The following is a 21,210-nucleotide window of genomic DNA, read 5'->3' as shown; positions in this document are numbered from 1 at the left end:
CTCAGTATACCACTGGAGGCTATATGAGTAAACAACAAACTATTCTCATAAACGCAGAATGTTGGCAGACCAACAAACTGCATCTGCCACCCAGAAGGAATGCTGAGGGCAGTCATGACCCAGGCACAAGTGTTTCTTGTGATTAGGCACATCTGAAGCCTATTAGCAATAATGTGAACCTGTGGATCAATCGAGCAGCTGGCCAATAGTTACCTCCTCCTCCCTGCTCTTTCTACCCAATAAAAGCGAAGGGCTGTGGAAACTCAAGGTTGCTGCCTTTACTCACTAGAAGCAGGGAGCCCTCTTCTTCTTCCCCTGGCCTCTTCCTTTAAAATAGTTACTTTTATCTTAAGTTTTTATTTCTACATTCGTCCTCGTTCATTCAGTCTAGTAATGACAGTCTCAAGCGGTATCCGTAGTAACTGTTGTAATGATGGTCTCAAGTAGTAACCGTGGCAGTCAGCCACACCTGTAATTCCAGTTTTGGGGAGGCCAAGGTGGAAGGATCATTTGAGGCCAAGAGTTTAAGACAAGTCTGGACAACATAAGGAGATTCCATTTCTACAGAGAAAAAAAAAATTAAGTTAGTGGTGCATGGTGGCCTGTGCCTGTAGTCCTAGCTACTTGAAAGATTGAGGTGGAAGAATCACTTGTTCAAGGCCAGAAGTTCAAGGTTAAAGTGAGCTATGATCGCACCACTGTACTCCAGCCTAGACAACAGAGTGAGACACTGTCTCAAAAAAAAAAAAAAGAGAGAGGGAGAGATAAATGGTCAAAATGGTCACAGAGCATAAATTGGGCTCACGAAATAGGATATCTGAATGTCTATTAAATATAAAATGTTAAAATTTGATTATGAAAGAAATATAAATTTTAAAAAACAATGAGATGACATTGAGGGCCTATTACTTTCAGGGATTAAAAAGATTGAAAAGAGCTCTGTGTCAGTAAGAAGATATGGGCCTTCTCAAGTATTGTTGCTAAGTGTGCAAATTGTTTTAATAATTCTAGTGGGTGATTATTAACTTTAACAAGGTGCAAAACACTTGAGCCAGTATTAGTCTCAGAGATATCCATGATAATTTTGTTTGCAATAGTAAGAAATTGAAAATAGCCTAAACAGCAAAAGGAGGGTTGAATAAATAAGTTATACTGTGGAATTAGAAAATGAAATACTACGTTGTTAATAACAAAGGTGTTATAGAAAACTAACATCATGGTAACATTGTTACTATATTTTCAAGAGGGAAAAAGCAGGTTGTTAGGTAATGAGTAGTTTGTGAACCAATAATTCACAGAGATTCTATTTTGCCTCTCCAACCCCACAGCTCAGGTTTTTCTTCTCCTTTGGGCAACTGCTTAAATTCAGAGGCTGCTACCAAAAGGAAACATCTCTCTATCCCCTACTGTTTCTTCTGTGCAAAAGAATGTAAAATATGAGGTTTCTCTTGTGCATGTAGGCCTGAGAAGTTTTGACAAGAATGTGTATGCAGGGAGAAATGACTGCCAAAAGAAGTTAGAAAGAATGGGGACAAAAAGGAATCACATGAACTGATTTAAATTCTTCTTGTGACAAGGGGGTGTGCAAACACGAAGGAACTAGGGTTTTGTTTGTAAATGTTTATTGGTTTGGGAGAGGCAAAGATCATAGAATGTGATATTCTTGGGATAAACAATTTAATATGTTGGTCCCAAGTGACACCATGTGGAACTGAGGAGAGGGCCATTCTTCTCATCTGAACACCATCTGAGCCCAGGTTTGGCACTCTGAAGATCAGGAACTTCCATTTGTTTATAAACTCATTTGACTGACAAGTATTTATTGAGCAACTACTTTATGATAGTCCCTGTTTTTGCTGTTGGCAGTATAAAAATGAAAAACGTTTTTCTGCTCTTAAGGCAGTTACCGAGTTAAAAAAATATGCAATCATCTTGTAATGGTACATGTATATTTATATAAAAATATGTTATGATACTATATCTTAAATATCATATGTTATACTATAAGAAAGAGTATAATACATTCTATAATAAAAAAATGTTGTGAAGAAAAATAAATCCAAGAAGGAATGATGTGATAGTGAAAGAACTCATCTAGCTGGGGTCATCTAACGAATACAGAAAAATGTTAACTGAGATTTGAAGGAAGAGATAGAGCGAACCCTGCTCATACCTGGAGGAGAGCACACTTGAGGGGAGAGCACTTGGCAGCTGGAGGAAATGCAGAAAGGCCTGGTGCTAGGGAGCACAATGTGGCTAGGGGAGAGCAGCACCAGACCAGTCAGTGGGCTAGTTCCAGGTGGAGGCATGGCTGGAAGGCCCTTCTAGTCCCAGTAAAAGAACTAGGACATGATCTCACTTAGGTTTTAAAAAAAAAAAAAAAAACTCTGGCTGATTGGTGGTGAATAGAAGCAGAGAGACTGGCTAAGTTGCTATTGTTACAGTCCCAAGGTGATAGCATATTGCACTAAAGCAATCAAAATGGACTTATAGATTGCATTTGTGTCATGAAAGAGAGATGTCAATGATGACAGCCTAGGTATTGACCTCAGCCACCAGAAGAACAAAAAACATTGAGAGAACACCCATGGCCTAGTCACAGGCATTTCATGGAGAACTGTATCCCCATAGTGACTCTGAAACTCCCTAAATTGGACTTCAGACTCTAAGACATCCAATCAGAACCTAAATAAAAGAAAAAATATGGCAGATGCATAGTGATGATTTTTGATGACAGACTGATTTGTGAACAGTCATGAGGAATCTCCTTGAGGCTTTCAAAAACTGAGTTTTCGGAAGAGGGTTGCTAAGTTCTAGCAATCTAGTACATAGATGGATAAATGGATTGATAGCTGAAAGGGAGAACAATTACATAGAAAGAGGCAGAGAGAAATTGTGTGTGTGCGTGAGTGGAGTCTCAGGAGAATGTCAAAGTAAATATTTAATACAAGTCCCCTTACACCTACTATGTACCCAAAAAATACAAATTTAAATAATTTTAGAAATAAATAGAATTTAAAATTGAGAACTGCCCAAAAAAGTGATGGTATCTGGTGTCTGAAAAATAGTAATTAGTTGGGATTCCTAAATTAAATGCCATTCTTAGTCATCAATCAAAAGATAAGGAGGATGAAAATTTTAAGGAAAGGAGAGGAATGTTCTCTACCAAAACACTTAAAAATGGAATTACTTATAGGTAAAAGCTTTATGATTATAGGAAACTATATTTCTTCACTAGTTTTCAGTTAGAGTTTTAAACAGCGCAATACTATTTAAAACCATGTGTGTTTACTTTTTCTCTCCTTGGAGGAAATCACAACAAAACAAAATATTCCTTCTTCATAAACTCTAACCTTGACATTTTGTGATATTTTACAGAAGGCTATGAGAGTTGATTGAGTTAAAATATACTATTCAGAGATTTTAAAGTCTCAAAAATGACTGTTCCTTTGGGAAATGTACCTCCTAAATGAACCACGATTTAAGTGGAAACAGAAAATGCCATTGTTAACATTCAAACAGACTGGCTGCTCTAGACATGTGCTCAAGTGTTGTTCGCACGTACTCAGCAGGCTCTCTGTGGCCATGTACCTGCCTTGTTTCCTCCCTTGGCATGTGCTTGAGCTATAAAGTCATCATTTAAAATTAAAAACCCTAGGTATGATGCTCATAATAATAGCTTGTTTCTAGGTTTACTGGGTCAGTGAAAGTAAAACTTCAAATAGTAAAACCAAAGCATAATATTGATTACTTCGTATGCATACTTTTTTAAATTTTAAGCAAAATCTACATGTTTTGCCAGGGAAAGTATCACAAACTTTAATGACCTATAAGTAGAAGATCAATCAGAGACAGGGATATTTAAATGATAGCAAACCAATAGTGGGTAGGTTTTCGCCCCCCCGCCCCCCCGCCCCAGTGAGGAGTTATGGAGACAGGAGCAAAGATAAAATAAAATTTAAAAAAAGACAATGTCTTAAATTTTAAAATGAGACAATGGGCCCGGCATGGTGGCTCATGCCTGTAATGCTAACACTTTGGGAGGCTGAGGCGAGTGGATCACGAGGTCAGGAGATCAAGACCATCTTGGCTAACACGGTGAAACCCTGTCTCTACTAAAAATACAAAAAATTAGCCAGGCGTGGTGGCGGGCGCCTGTAGTCCCAGCTACTCGGGAGGCTGAGGCAATTTAACAAATAAGATATCTAAAGCAAAGACCTTGCCCAAGCTCACAACCCAACAAGAAGTTGAGCTGGGATCCAAATCCAGATAGCTACTTTTATTGAGTGTTTTAATCACTATAATACACTGTATGAGCTGTTTGAGTATTCTCAAAAGTAACAGTTGGAGTTAAAATCACTTTTATTTAATCTTAATCTCTCTCCTTCTATGACTTATTCTTTTGCATTTAAAATCTATGAGGAACAAAATTTTTACTTTGTCACTGAGACTTAAAATCCTTCCAATCACAGACAGAAAATATAAACTGGGGAAATAAAATACAGAGTGCATTTTGTATTAAGTGTCCTAGTATTAAGACACGTACTAGAACACATTTTGATCATCTAATTGGAGCCAATTGACTTGGATCTTGCATTGAAATCCTGCTGAGCATCACAGACACACTTAGCCTAGATATTATTACTTAGACTTAATTTCTCCAAATTATGGCTTTTATGGGGCTTACAAGCCCCATAAACAAATGCCAATGATTGTAGAAACACACTTTCTGTTGACATACACAACAAAATGTGTGGATCACTGTACAAAGCTAAAAGCAAAAGTTGACTTTTATTACCTCTGTACTAATAACAGTTATCATTAGTAGACCATGCATATAGAAGGACAGTTATTAAATAGATGAGCTTTAGAAAAAATTAAATCAAATTTAATTCTATCAGTTCTAGATAACAAAGCATGGGCCAGATAACATAACTGTCACCATCAGTGTGGGCCTTTAAGTAGGTACTAAATTACATGTCATCTCTCCTTCTGAGAAAACAGAAGAAAAGTTGCAACAGAGTGAAAATCAAGAAAACCTCATCGAGATAAATATTCTGCCAGAGACAAAATGAGACATCATATATGTGTAATAACAGGTCATAGACTTGGTGAAGGTGAACAATTCTCAGACTTGGGAATTTTGAGACCAGCAGGCGGGTCTTATGGCAGCATATTGGCTATAGCCATTGGCCACAGGTAATTAAGTAAGCATGAGGGTTTCCCAAGTCCAGAGGTTCTTGCAATTGATTGCTCTAGAGCTATGTGCTTCATAGGGTGAGTGTGACATCTGAGAGACGTCAGGTATGGTGACAACAAATTTAGTGGAAGCCTTAGGACAAGGTCATACTGTTTTAGAAGAAGCCTAATCCTAATTCCCTTTAAACTAGCAGTTTGGGTTTCTGGTGAGTTATTTAGCTTGGGCAGAAAACCAGATCCAAACATCTAAGATCTTTTCCTTCTGGCTCAAAGAACTTTTGGATAAAATCACCCTCTAACAACCTCCTCTGAGGTAGGAATTTTCTTTTCTCTCTATCTTGTGGCTTGAGCCTTCTTGCCGTATGCCTTCTCCTAGGGCTCCAGAACTTTCTTATCCAAGTCTTAGCCTACTCACGATTGAAGAGTAAATAGGAGTTGAAACTTGTCTATTACAAATTCAGCTTATACTGGTCTCCTGGAAGCTGGAGGCTCCTTTGGGAACATAAGTGGGTAGAATGCATATATTTCACTTTGTGCCTTTTATTTTCAGAGTTTAAAAAAAAAAAATTCTTACTTTTTATACTGCCTCATACTAGCCTCTCTAAGATAACTTAAACCATTTTCTTTACCCTTTTATTGAAGCCAATGGGGCATTGCAAATTATCGTTGTACTACTGAGTCAGTAATAGCCACAGTTTTTTAAAGGCATTATTAAAGGAACTAATCTGAATGTACATCAACTACTTTTCTCATTTGAATAATACAGCCACGTAATTTTTTAAACTGTATTAAAAATGCCCAGTTTAAATTACAGAACATAGTTCCATTTGTGAGGCTCTAATGTGAGTTTTTTTTTCCAGCAAGGGAGCAAGGGCTTGTTAAGTTTTTATAATGTTTCCAAAATAAATTACACAAGAGAATGATTAAAAAATTCCAAAGCAAGCCTTTAAATCTATGTGCTGATAAAACTGTCTTAAAATTTATATCTCAAAGACTATAGTGTTCTATGAAATCTATCCAGAGTAGAGGAAACAATCTCTTTTCTCCATTACTCCAATAATGTCCAAATAGAGGAAGGGAATAATAACTGGGTTTTCTCTTTTTTTTTTTTGTTTTTGTTTTTGTTTTTGAGATGGAGTCTTGCTCTGTCACCAGGCTGGAGTGCAGTGGCACAATCTCAGATCACTGCAACCTCCACCTCCGAGGTTCAAGTGATTCTCCTGCCTCAGCCTCCTGAGTAGCTGAGACTACAGGCGTGCACCACCACGCCCAGCTAATTTTTGTATTTTTCATAGAGACAGCATTTCACCATGTTGGCCAGGATGGTCTCAATCTCTTGACCTCATGATCTGCCCGCCTCGGACTCCCAAAGTACTGGAATTACAAGCCTGAGCCACCATGCCTGGCCAACAACAACATTTTTAAGCTCAATTTAGATGAGTAACATTATGCTGTGTGCTATAAATATTCAATCTTCCAAACAACCCTGAAATGAAGGTATTATTATTTGTACTTTACTTTGTATTCATCTAGTTATCATCACTACATATCCTCTATTCTAGAGACACCAGGTTGATAGTGAATGTTTTCAGGCTTCCTCATGATATGACCAGAATATAAATCTGGTAATCACTAATCAAATGTATTTTATAGGTTAAAACTTGCTAGATAAAAAACCCAATAAAAAGCTATTTGTAATGTTCAGTAATGACATAATGAAACCTAAACCTCTGGGAGAGGGAAGAAAAGAAAGAAATGTTTGACCAAAGAATTATGGAGGCACCAGTACCTGGACATGAGGGGCTTGTGAAAAAGAGAAGTCTTGATGAATCAACTTTTTATGAATGGTGATAGTGTTAACAGAAATCGTGTAGAGAGATGACGGTGACTCTCTCTAGACATGTTGGTTTAACATTCAATGAAACATGCAGGTGGAAACGCCTGACTTTTTGGGGGGTAGGGGGTGAAATGAAAGCACTGTGGGATCCCTAAAGGAGGATCAGGGAAGAAAAAAGGGAAGAACAAAAAAGAGGGAGGAGAGGGCAGATGTAGAGGAGAGGAAAGTATATGTCTCCTACTCTGTAATGTACAAGTAAAAGTTTTTCACCTTTTTGGTACCATCATAGAATCTACTGTTCAAAAAGAAAAAAAGTGATGTGACTTTACACCACCAAATAGGATGGTCTTTTCAACAAATCAAGCAAACAAACAAAACTTGTGTCTGACAACCACAGTCAAGAGAAGCAGAGGCCACTACCTGTCACTAAGTTTAATTCTTTTAGGACAGCCTAAAAAGAAAAAAAGAAGGAAGAGAGAGGGAGAGAAGGGAGAGAAAGGAAAGAAGGAAGTTAGATAGTTGGCAGAAGGAAGTTAGATAGTTGGCAGTTGGCAGATCTTTTGATTATTGTGGAAGTAACAACAGGGCTTAGAAGAAAGCACATCATTTATATACTTTTTCTGATGTGTGTATCTAATTTTTTAGTACATTAAATTTTATTTTCTCATGTTTTCTATTAATTGATATTCATTATGATATGGAAATGGGCAAGGCTACTTGATTACAATCAAAAATTTTTTTTTTCAGTTTTGAAATAGTTTCTCGTTCTTTTTTCGACTCAAAACTATTTTAAACTCTTCACTTACACGATACTTGTAAGGTCTCTTGATTGCTGTCTAGAAGTTTCCCACTGAGAAGTATAAACATATGCTTCTACTTAAAAGAGAAAAGCAGCCCATCTTCACCTCTGCCTTCATTTTTCTTAAGATCTTTTACCATTAGAAATGTCCTTGGAATCAGAAATTTTAGCAGAACAGTATTTTACTTTCCCAGTGGAGAAAAAAAAAAGATTTTTATTCCTTTCCTTTAATTACCAGCTTCTGGAACCATTTTGAACATCCCTCTGAAATATTAAAAATTTGAGATTATTGAACTACTATGAATATTCACCAAGAATATTGACCCCTTTGCACATTCATAAGCACAATATGATAAAGATCATTCAATCCAATTCTGCAATTCCTTGTTTGATTTTTCAGGTATAAATTTAAGATTGATTACATAGTCACTGAAATGAAATTAAAATGAAGACCAGACAAATTATGAAAAAACTCAGACCCCAAATGTAGGCATTTCAGGTAAAAGTGACAGAGGTCTTTTATTCTAAGAAGGTTCTGTGTCCTTTTGTGGAAGTGCCCTAAGAATACTCTTGACTTTTCTGCATACCACCCAGGTAACTATCTCATTGGTGGGCTCATTCAGGTATCCAGTTATTTTCCTTAAATATGAACTGCCCCCCGGCCCGCCACACACACACACACACACACACACACACTCACTTGAGGAACAGAAAGATATATTTTTCTTTCCTTCTCCAAAAAAGTTATTTTCCCTGCATAGGCAAACTGGAATACTGGAAAATGCATCTATAATGACATAATAAAAAACCTGAATATTAATCCCTGCTTTGCCATATAAACAGTTTGTCATTGTTCATTCATTCAGCAAATATGTGTTTAGCACCTGTTATACTGAAGGGGTTATATTAAGTGCTAGAGGCAGAGAGCTGCAAAGGCAATTCTTACCTTTAGGAAAGGTAGAGATGCAGTTAGGTGCTTTTCACCGTGTTGAATGTTATGGTAGAGATATACATACAATGCCATAGTAATGCAATAAAACACCTAAAAGACTCTCCCTGAAGAAGAGGCCTAATTTTGGCTGAAATTTGAAAAGGGAGAGGAGTCTTCAAAGTCTTCACTTTCATCATCTATAAAATGAGAAAAATGAACTTTGTCTACAACTGCTGCGAGGAGGTTATTTTGCAAAACACATTAAGTAAAGGCACCTGGACCAAAGTCTGGCACAAAATCAGCATTCTAGTAATTCTCTTTTTGCTATCCTGGCTTAGAAGCCTCAATGCTTAGGTTACATGTTTTTCTTTAGTCATAGCTTTCTTCTCATCTGAAACGGACTTTGGTAAATTCAATAGAAGAATGTAAGTTTTCCTGTTTACTTATTTAACTATTTTGCCTTCAGTTCTTCTAATTGGCATGTATACCCCCCTTTAAAATTTCTCTCAACTCGACCATCAGTTGCTATCGGACCAAGTCCATGCAGTATGCTTCTCTTGCTGTTTAGCACAATACCTATATACAGTAGGAACTTGATTAGTGCTCATGAAAGAAGGAAGGGAGAAGCAGGCATGCAGCTTGTTCTTAAGGAATTAGATTGAATTGGATTAACAGGTAGGCTGGAAGTAAATACCAAACAGTAACAACAAATGTTCCAAAGTTAAAAATATTTTATGACCAGCAAATAATTACAGCCTGAAAAATTATCTCTTTATTGCCATTTTTTCTATGATTGGTATCTATAAAAGCTATGCTTATTAGCATGCAGGTTTACAATTATGCTCTGAGCCTTGTAATGCCCTGCCATTTTTACCTCTAGGGATTTATGTCTGACTCTTGTTCCATTAGTAAATATCTGTAGGACAGAATGACAGAGCCATTCATGTTTTGCCAGCACATGATAATGATGACATTATTATTTTCACAATCAGTTAGGTGATGCCTGTTTGAACCTCATCATGTCTAATAGAGGAAAAAAATAAAAAATAATAATACTTGAAAACAGTGTATTGTGTTTAGCATCATTATTGCCACTTTTATGGCAAGTGCTTTGACATTTAAGTGAGTTCCTATTTACAATATTGCCACCATAATCTCCTCATTTTGTAATTGCTTTTCGATACCTATAAGGTTTAACTGCTGGTATTACTCTTCAATAAAAAAATAAGTCATGTATTAGATTTATGTAAAGTTATCCTGGGGATTTTAGATTGTTATTTTAATGTTAGCAGAGCTCAATACAGCATAGGTCCTATTGTTAGCTGCTGTAGCCTGCATAAGTCTTGTGGATTTCTTGGGCTTTACAGCCACTGGGGCCAGTTGTGCTATTGGGGTAACAACTCCCACCTTGGGGTTGTAGAATAAATGTATAATAAGGTATTCTGAAGTGAGCAGCTTATTTGGCTGCTCCTCAGAGACCCTCTGACTCTGGGATGGATACAGGATGTCTGCCCCAGCATGCTTGCTTTCCTCTTCCCAACTCCTGACAGAGAACACCACTCAAGTGTGGGATTTTCACTAGTTGGCATGATGTCAGCCAACTGGGGAATACATCTGAGAGGGCAGCATACTGAGACACTGCTGCTTGACAGCTTTGTTTTCACATGATGGATTGGTCAGGAGATCAACAAGGCAGAGATCAGATATGGTCTAAACATCCAGCTGTAGGATTTGGTGTTTAGGAAGAGGGGAAATTGCTTCTGCTTGGCCCATAGATTGGAACCCACTATGGAGATGGATTTTTGTTTTTTGGTTTTTTCCCTTTCATGAACATTCTTTAATTAACATTATAATTAACATTATAATGGCTTCTGAGTAGCCTTGCCAAGCTTAGATCTTTTTTCCAACTGAAATCATTCTGCTTCACCTTCTGTACCAAAAGCAAAGAAATATTTCCAAACCTCCACCATGCAATTTGGTCCTCCTGGAGATTTCTTATTTATCTTTTGAATCTATCATATTCACCATGTCTAATAGAAGCATTACTATAACTTACAGAAAGCTGAGTTAGCTGTTACTTTTTATTCAGACCACAAAACATGAGTTCTGAGAACACCAAAAAGTAGGTGCTGAAGGCAGAAATCTGAATAGGTCAGATTTTTCTTCCTTTCATGATTATGCAGTGAGTCCTATAGAAAGAATTTTTCCTTGCAGTCTGGCTTCCCTCTATATGACAATCTGTCTACCAAATTCTGGATATAGGAATATTATGAATCATACAAGTTATGTAAATACATCTTTGCACCAAATGTTGAAAAACTAGATTTAACAAACAAATAGGAGAGGTATATGATATGATTAAGCAAAAGAATGTTCCTAAGTAAATAAAAATCAAGTAATTTTTGTTTAAAACAGAACAACCTAGGCTACTGGGGAGCCTATACCATGATGAGTTTCAGTAAATCTAACTCCACATTCATTTACCTAACTTGTGCATTTTGTTGATTTCATCAAAAGCAATCTAGCAAGACAATGGGATAAATAAGGTTGCCTGTTAGCACTTACTTATCTAACAATCTGGGATTTTAAAAAGTTATTCCTGCTTCTCAGTTAATAATTCAAGATTTATAAGTATAATGGCTTTGATAATCCAGTCAATAATTTACATGTAGATAACAGTATAAAAAAATTCTGCGACTCCCCGTGGAGATAAGAAATCTTCACATTTCAATAGATAACCAAGAAAAAACCCTGCAGCTTTCAGCTGCCAGTTTAGAGGAAGTTTCTGTTGAGGTTCTGAGGCCCTCAGACTACTCTCTCCTCTGTCTGTCCATTTCTATAGCAGCTTTGTTATGTTTTATGATGACAGTCTCACCCCCCTTGAGACCAGCCATAAGAAAGGTACAATAGCAGCATTATTTGTATTGTTTGGTTTTGTATGAGATGCACATTGGGAAACCACTACTTCATGGAATAGCATTTGCAGGAGGTCTCCAGGGGGCAGCTCTTACCAATCTCGCTGGCTCAACCCAAGGCTGAATGACAATAAAAAATGGGAAAAATTAAAAGAAAAGGTACTTTAATTGAACCTGTATTTGTGGAAATGTGATACAGACCTAGAAAACACCTTTCTTAGTTCCTAGAATGAGAAAGACGGCTTCTCCAGGGACCTTGTACAGTGACAGCTGAATCTTTGCTGGCTAAAACAAATGCCCCCCCATTAGCTAAAGAGGTACTTCAAAAATACTTCTTTGAGAAAATGCTTCTTCTCCCATTGACAAATAAAACAGAATAAGATAAAATAAAATAACAAAATAAAACAGACAAGACCAAAAACAAGAGATGGCAAACTTTCTCAGTCAAGGGCTTTGCGGGGCATATGGTCTCTGTGGCAACTACTCAGCACTGCCATTATAGTGTGAAAGGAGTCATGGAAAATAACATAAGCAAATGTGCGTAGCTGTGTCCCAATAAAACCCTTTTCATAAAAGGAAGCTGAGTTTGGCCCAGGGAGCTGTATGCTGATCACTGATCTAAAGTATTTTGCAATCTAGCTATTTACTATAAAGTTGGAAAAAAGTCTGGAATAATGAAGTAGTTATCCAGCATGTCTAAAATTCAGATCTTTTGACATTGAGTTCTCTTGCTCTACGGTGCCACTGTCACAATGTTCTCATGCCAAACCTTGCCTGCAAAGCTGAGATGTTAATATGGAACACCTGAGAGGGCTGGCACTTCAGCGTCCTTATTCCTCCAGAACCACACCACGAAAGTCACCTTCTCCCCAGGCAGATTCTCTACAAAATGCCTTGCAGCCAAGGTGTGGTGGAAAGAATATTGTACTTGGAATAAAAATTTTTGATTTTGCACCATCATGGTCTCATTCACGAACTATGTGTACTTGGGCAAGACAGGCTGTTCATGGCTTTTATTTTTCTTTCCTCTAAGAGTCAATATTTAACTCCATAGGAGACTTGTTAAGCTCAAGTGAGAAAATTTACCTAAATATCCTTTAGTGATGACAAAGGACTAAACAACTATGAGCTATGTCATTATATCGATTAAATGCATGGATAAGTGAATGGCTATCTTCAGGTAAACTGTGATTGATGAATTATGTGGTGGGTTGTGATTGGCAAGCACACGAGCTCGACACGTGCCTAAGCCAGTTGATTTTACTGTACTTCAAGGCCTCCAAATTATATCTCCTAGCCTTGACAAGCGTACTTGTAAATACATTACAAAACTGTAATAAATTGCATATACGTCAAATCATGAGAGTATCAGGATAGGATCCAAATTGTTTAAAAATCTACTAACATGACAGACTCTCTTGGGTTAAAGCATAAGCAGCTTTTTCATATTCGGAAGACTGACTGTCACTGTGTCTCAATTTGGGACGCAATACAAACTTATCTTAAATTCAGAAATCACCCATTGAACCAGATTCTGTGGGAAATTTCTTGAGTTGAGCTGATAAAAAAATTCCCTAATGTTTCTGACTCCTGAAAGACTCATAACCACTGGCTTCTCTAAAAGCAAGTGCAATCCAGGGCATGGATCTCTTCCTTAAGAGGTACTCTATGAGAACACTGTGAAGGAGAAAAACTAAAAAAAAAAAAAAAAAAAAGGCATTGCTAAATAATCGGTTTTGGCTTGTTTTGTCTTTGGTGCACAGTATTTTAGCACCATTCTAGAGTCTATCAATTTGTTCGCTATAATACAAAAGCTTTCTTAGAGCTACTCCACTTCTATCACTTACTTTAGTTCTATAACTCCGAAAAGACATAGGATCTAGTCTAATTTAAAAAGAAACTTTTTTTATTTGAAGAAACGTTTTTGTCTATGGCTTCCAAAAGTATCTATAAGCCTCAAATAAATCTTTTGACCTAAACATTATTACGGGTCATTGTAATTCTGAGAGCCAGTCGACTACCAGCTCAGACTCAATCAGTATTTATCTAGAGGCAGACTCTACATGTAAAACCTTGGTGGTGGTGGAGAAGCACTGGTTAGGACAAAGGAGGGAGTGCAAGGCAGAAGCAGAAAAGATGCAGAAGACGTTCCACATTCACCCAAGTACAGCGAGATTTGTAAGACAGAACACAAATGATGGGAACCACATAGCACCACACCTAGTCCAGTCAAAAGAGCACAAACTGGGATTACAGAGACCTGGTCTATCCCAAATACATTGCTAAGATCCTGGGTGCTTTTGTAAATCTCCATCTACTCACCTTTACTGGAGAGTTTAGTCCACGTGCCAAACCTGCTTTTACTGTTTTATGGATTCATGATTCTATAGATTTTAATAGCATAGATTACAGAAAGTTCAATAGGGAGATTCCCATCTGCATATTATGATATGATAAAACCAAGTACTTAGGCTTTCTGACCAGAGTTCTGTCTTATAAGGTAGTTTCTTCTTTAACATTGACCTATGGCTATGTGAGGACTCCACAATGAACACATGAATGCTCAGACTGGGATTATTGAGTTATTTTTTCTAGGGCTTCATTCATTCCAGAGAAGAGACAACTGCTTCTCTGTGCCTGAAACTATGTCCCCACTTCTCACATTTTAGTAGACAGCTCTACCACTTCTCGCATTCTAGAAGATGGCTGTAGGTAAAATGTTTGTTTCTGATTGTGCTTTGTGTGTAGCAAACAAAATACACAAAACAGAGTAGGAAACAAAAATCATAAAGTTGGAAAAGCGTTCCACGAAAGATATTTTATATTTAGAACTAGATTTTACATCTCAAAAATAACAGATTACACAGACTTAACACTTCCTTACATCAATGAAGAAAATAATAGACAATATAAAATTTATGTTATTTTTTACATCACCTAAGTACTTCTAAACTAGAGTAAAATCACTATCAAACAACACAAGGTACAAGGACAGTGATTTTCCACTCTGTAGTAGAATAAAATTATGTGTTAATATTTTAAAATGACCAGGGTCCTGCCCCAAACGACTAGACGAAGAGGTCTGCGTATGGGAGTTTTGCTCCAGAGAGCAGTATTTACATACATCAGAACGAAAATGGTGCAGGTGAGTTTTGCTGCTCCAGGGCCCTAACATCGTTATAAAAGCAGATGCAAGAAAAACGTTTGCAAACACTTCACTTTTCCAGCAAAAGTATTCATTCCTTCATTAGCACATATTCCAATACGGGAATAAATTGGACTTCATTCTTCAAGTTTTTGTCGAATTATAAGCAGCATGGAAGGAAAAGACCAATAGTTATGATCATTTTGGAAGGACGATGTTGCCTGAAAAAAAAAAGTAGTCATGGAACCCGCTCCAGGTGGCCTCTGAGACGTGTGGAGATTTTTTTCATTTCTCACTAACTCATGTTTTACCATCTGTAAAAAGAAGGCAATATTTGCCTCTGACCACCGAAGAATGATCTGAGAGAAAATGTAATTAAAAATGAGAGTTCCTAGGGGTGCTTTTTGTAAAAAAAAGTATGAGGTAAAATTAAGATATGATGATAGTTAATGCGGTTGTCACTACTACTGTTACTTGACTGTTGTACTACAACATCCCTGTCACGCTGTTAACGATCTTCTTGGGACCAAAAGTGACAGGTGTAAAATGATTTTTTTAAATGTCATACTTGCTTTGTCTTCTAAAGAAAAGTCTATGAGGACCTCAGAATGGGCCAAAAATACAGTATTCTTAGGGAAATCCCCCTAACCTTGGATCTACTATACACACTCATTATTTCAGTTTCCCCACCCCTTCAGTTATTATGCCTTTTTGTTCAAATACAACGTAAAGCTTCAGCTGATTTGAATACTGTTATAAACCACAGAAGGGACTCTCTTTAGAACATTAAATGGTGACCACCTTTCTTGAATCCAACCTTCTTGAATATCACAACTGTTTCTATCCTGTTTCTAGAGAAAAAGTTCCATTTTCACATCTGTCTCTTGCAGAGGCACAACATGTACATAGAAGTAAACCCTGTTATGTGCCCCTGAAGGATTCAGTATCCGGAGTCTGAAGGCCTTTTCCTTTAGGTCTATAATGAGAGAAATTGGACTAGCTGAGGCCTACAGTGCTTCTATTGCAAAAATGCTGTGAGTATAGAATTATGACCAAAAATCCCAATGGCTTTTTTTATTTTTATCTATTTTTGTCGTTTTCTTGAGATGGAGTCTCACACTGTCTCCCGGACTGGAGTGCAGCTGCATGATCTCGGCTCACTGCAACCTCTGCCTCCCAGCTTCAAGCGATTCTCCTGCCACAGCCTCCCGAGTAGCTGGGATTACAGGCACCCGCCACCAGGCCCAGCTAATTTTTTGTATATTTAGTAGAGGCAGGGTTTCACTATGTTGGCCAGGCTGGTCTCAAACGCCTGACCTCATGATCCACATGCCTTGACCTCCCAAAGTGCTGAGATTACAGATGTGAGCCACTGCTTACGGCCCCCAATAGGATTTTTTAAATGGAACTATGTGATTCTAAAATTCAGTTTAAAGAACAACCCAAGTATTCTTGCCTAAAATGCAAAAAAAAAAAAAAAATCTTTAGTGGTGTGAATGGGGGAATAGGAGCTTTTGCCTGCCAAATATCAAGACGTTTGATAAAGTTATAATTAAGGCAGTGTCATTCTGGTCCAAAATATATAGTCATACAATAGAATAGAATAGTAAATACAAAAAGAAATTAATGTTTGTAAAAGAGTCAGTGAGAAAAGGATGAAAATAGAAATTACTATTATGAGCGAAATGTTTATCCATTCCAAGTATTCAGTATTTACATAATATGTTTATATTCTTTACATTAATTCGTGACTGGCCATGTTCCTTAATTCAATATTATTTTTGAATAGTTATTAAATTGATTATCTTTCAGTTTCCAAGTCAACAAAATTATTACTTATAGATGCTATCTTAATTTCCTTTTATTTAAATATACTTAGTATTAATTTTAATATTATTATGTATTGATTAGAACTTTCTCTTTGTGATGGATAATGACAGTAATGAGAGATACCCTTCTGCCTTTTCCAATAAGTAGGCATTGGTGGTTACTTTTAAACACATATTCTTTATTGGAATGGGGGTCCCTATCTGTAGTGCATTGAAAGTTGTTTCTTTTTTTAAATTTTTGAATCGTGAGTATATGTTACATTTATAAATGCCTTTAAATCATCTATCAAAGTTTTCACAGCTTTTTTCTTATGATCATGTAGTGTGATGAAAAAGGGTTTTAGATTGCAATCTTAAATTTCTAGATTAAACCTTATTTGGTATAGTTTTCATTTTAAAAATCAGAATTTGATAATACTATGTTTAATATTTGTGCATCTATAGTCATAAGTAAAATTGGTCTATTTTTGGCATTATTCTTTTCAAGTACTTGTCTAAGTATTAAAAATTTATTTTTGTAAACCGGTCCCATGGCTATTACCTAGCTGAATAGGTGTCTTAGTCCATTTAGTGTTACTCTAAAGGCATAACTGAGACTGGGCAACTGATAAAGAAAAGAGGTTTATTGACTTATAGTTCTGTAGACTGTATAAGAAGTATGGTGCCAGCATCTGCTCAGCTTCTGGTGAGGGCCTCAGTCTACTTCCACTATATTGGAAGAAGAAACAAGTGCCTGCAGAAACCACAGAGCAAGAGAGGAAGTGGCAGGGGAAGTCCCAGGTTCTTTTTAACCAGCTCTCACAGGAACTAATAAAGTGAGAAGTCATTCACCCCCAAGGGTGAGTCATTAATCTATTCCTGAGGGTTCCATCACCATGAGCCAACACCTTACATTAGGTCTGGCCTCCAAAACGGGATCAAATTTCAACATGAGGTTTGGAGGGATCAAACATCCAAGCTACAGCAATAGGTAAACATATAGGACAAACTACATTACCCAAATCCACTTAACTAGAAGGCATTCAGCTGTTAGACCTAATGAATGCAATGAATAGATGCAAATTTTAATCTTCTATACACAGGGTAAAACAACTTTGAGAAATACAGTTGTTTTCATATCACATCAAACCAATTTATGTATTTGTAAATTAAAACTTTAAGCTATTTGGTTTATCACCTATATGCATAACACATAAATTCAAGGAAAAACTAGATTGATTTTCATTAATTACATTACTGACAAAATGAGCTTCAAGAAAAAACTCTAATCAGAACAAATTTTGGTAAAAGCTGGCACTATTTAAGTGTAAAATTTCTGTGTAATAGGAAAAGACAGATATACAGATCAATGGAATAGTATAGAAAGCCCAGAAATAAACTCTTACCTATATAACCAAATGACTTTTGACAAGAATGCTAGATATTAAATCAGAAAAGTATAGTTCTTTTTGACAAATGATGTTAGGAAAACTGGATTTTCACATGCAAAAGAATGAGGTTGGACCCTTACCTTACTCCATATACAAAAATTAATTCAAAATGGATTAAAGACATGTAAAGAGATATAAGAGTTAAAACTATAAAACTGTTAAAACATAGGATAAAAACTTCATGACATTGGATTTGGCAAAGATCTTGGATATGATACCAAAAGGCAGCAAAAGAAAACAGAGATAAATTGCACTTCATCAAAATCTAAAAACTTCTGTGCATCTAACAACATCTATCTTTCTATAGCTACTATCAACAGAGCATAAAAGGCAATGTATGGAATAAACGAAAATATTTACAAATCATGTATCTAATAAGGGTTTAATATCCAGAATATATGAACCACTCATAGAACTCAACAACAACCCAATTTAAAAACAGTTAAAGGACTTGAATAGACTTTTCTCAAAAGAAGATATATAATTGGCCATTAAGAACATAAAAAGATGTTTAATATCACTAACCATTAGGGAAATGTAAATCAAAACCACAGTAAGCTATCCCTTCACATTCAGTAAGATGACTATATTTTTTTTTAAATTAGAAAACAATAAGTGGCAAGGATGTGGAGAAAGTACTGCCCTTAAGCATTGCTTGTGGGAGTATAAAATTGTGTAACTACCACAGAAAACAGTATGGCAGTTCCACGTTTAAAAAACTAAGCATGGAATTACCATATGATCCATATATTTCATTTCTGGGTATGTACCCCAAACAACTAAAATCAGGGAATCAAACAGATATTTGTGCATCACTGTTCATAGCAACACTTTTCATAATACTGAAAATCTGGAAACATCCCAACATCCATTGATCAGTGAATAAATGTGGTATATAGATACAACAGAATATTATACATCCTTAAAAAGAATGACATTCTGACACATGCTCTAATAACGATGAGCCTTGAAGACATTATGCTAAGTGAAATAACCCAGACATAAAAAGACAAATATTGTATGGTTCCACTTATAAGAGGTACCTAAAGTAGTCAAATTCATAGAAACAGACAACAGAATGGTAGTTGCTGCAGCTGGAGGGAGAGGAGAATGGGTGTTATTGCTTAATGGGTATAGTTTCAGCTTGGAAAGATGAAAGATTTTTGGACGTGGATGGTGGTGATTCTTGCACAACAATGTCAATGTGTGTAACAGCTCCACACTTTACACTTAAAATTGTTAAAATTGTAAATTTTAAGTTACATGTATTTTACCACAATTAAAAAATACTAAACTGCTTGAGGTCAAGGTTTATGTCTTTTTCTCCATACGTCAAAAGTTGGCCACACACTGCGGCCCCCAGAGTCAGATGCACCACATTTAAAACCCAGCCTTTTTACGTACTGGCTATTTGACTATTGCTAACCTTTAAAGATTATTCTTTGCTTATCTATGTAGTAACAGTTATAATAATACCTACCTGTGACTTGACATAGAATAATACCTATCTGTGACTTGACATAATGCTTAAAATGTTTAGTATAATGCTGACAAATTGTAGTCATTAAAAATTAACCACTATTACTCCTGTCTTAGAAAATCTGACACAGTGCTCACTTCTGAGGCCACCTGCATGTCTGGACATGATCTTGGCCTTGATTCTCTGTCTATAAAGTGGGAACTATGTAGCTTGCATCACAGAATCGCTATGATGATTGAATGAGATTATGTGAAAGTGCTTATAAATTACAGGACCATACAGAAATAAATTATTTCACAGCAGAGAAAAACAAAATACATTAGAAAGTAAAGGGAAAAAAATAGAAAGGAAGGAAGGACGGAAAGACAGAAAGGAAGACAGACAGAAAGAAAGACAGAAAATTCTTGCCACAAGAAAACTTTTCAATGCTGACTTTACATGTAAAAACACTTCAACAGAAGATATTCAGAAATCTCCAAAACTAGAATTACAATATCCAGGTTTCTCAGATATAAAAACATTGATCACAGATAAAAAAGAATATTTTATGGTGGCATTCAAACACATGAAAAATAACCCAAATACCTATCATTCTAGAACTATTGCTTATACCACACTATATGACCAAATAAAAAGCTGCCCTCCGTATAGGCTCTCGTCTGATCGCATACTCAGCCTCAATGGGATTCCCTTAAGAGTCAAAACCCCCACAGTTGCATGAAGCCAGAAGCTCAGAGATCTACTGAGGGCATCTATCTAGTTTTCTAAGCAGCATTTTGGAGGTTTTTACCTGGAGAAAGCACTGGCTAGAGCGATCTGTACGTGCACTTCTTCTCTTGAACAGCAGAGGGCACTCCAACTCCACGAGAGACAGACCATCTCAGCCCCTCGGTCCGCTTTATCTTCCTGGCCTCGTCAAGACGTGAACCCCAGACCAAAAGAGCTCCGTTTCCACAAAATATTCCACTGAAAACCTATTACTATTCTCTGGGAATTATCGACACGTTCCAAAGGAGTAAATGGAGCCGTGGCGAAGGGAAAGGGTGGAGTTCCATCACACCGCAGGCTGCCTTAGGCCTGACCTGTTCCTCTCACGCCTCTTACATTCTAAAGAGAGTTAGAAAATCTCTGCGGCAGAAATTGTGAAGGATTAACGAATACCTCCCATAGCCCCAACTCCAAAGCAGAGTTAGTGAGGAATGTTAAGTTACAATCACCCAGTATCAAACTGGCACCTGGCTGAGCTGTCCCACCGTCTCAATATAAGTCCCATAAGCGGAAGGAATAGGATGGGAGGACTCTTACGTAGCACGCTGTCAGGAAAGGTTTAGGAAACACAAGACAAAGCAGTGACTCTACCAGCCTGACCAAAATAAAGTCATCTTACTTTAAATGTGAATGTGCCTAGAAATTTCTGAGGCTAATTCATATTGTACAAATGATGCTGCCTTCTAACGTGACACTGAAAGAATTGCAAAACATTCTCTAAATATAACAAAGAGAAGAAAACTTTCACACCGTCTGTTCTTTTCTTCCTGATGCCATTATTCAGGTAGTTATTCAAATGGCCCTAATTTAATTAAGGGAAAAGCCCAGATAATACTTTTTCTAATTTTTTTTTTTTTTTTTTTTTTTTTTTTAATAC

The 21,210-nt window shown here is 36.7% G+C and overlaps 1 long non-coding RNA gene across 1 annotated transcript in view; it reads right to left on the bottom strand.

The window, feature by feature from the left end:
• LOC123568378 (uncharacterized) overlaps nucleotides 1–20,842 on the bottom strand; it is a 235,455-nt gene extending 214,613 nt beyond the window's left edge. Inside the window, exon 1 of the long non-coding RNA XR_006691697.3 lies at nucleotides 20,356–20,842. This is a non-coding gene — a long non-coding RNA (uncharacterized lncRNA). The remainder of the gene's footprint in view (nucleotides 1–20,355) is intronic.
• Between the last annotated feature and the right edge of the window lie 368 nt (nucleotides 20,843–21,210).

The sequence above is a fragment of the Macaca fascicularis genome, chromosome 13 (genome assembly GCF_037993035.2).
Source record: "Macaca fascicularis isolate 582-1 chromosome 13, T2T-MFA8v1.1".
Classification (NCBI taxonomy): domain Eukaryota; kingdom Metazoa; phylum Chordata; class Mammalia; order Primates; family Cercopithecidae; genus Macaca; species Macaca fascicularis.
This window is presented reverse-complemented; position numbering and strand designations above follow the sequence as displayed.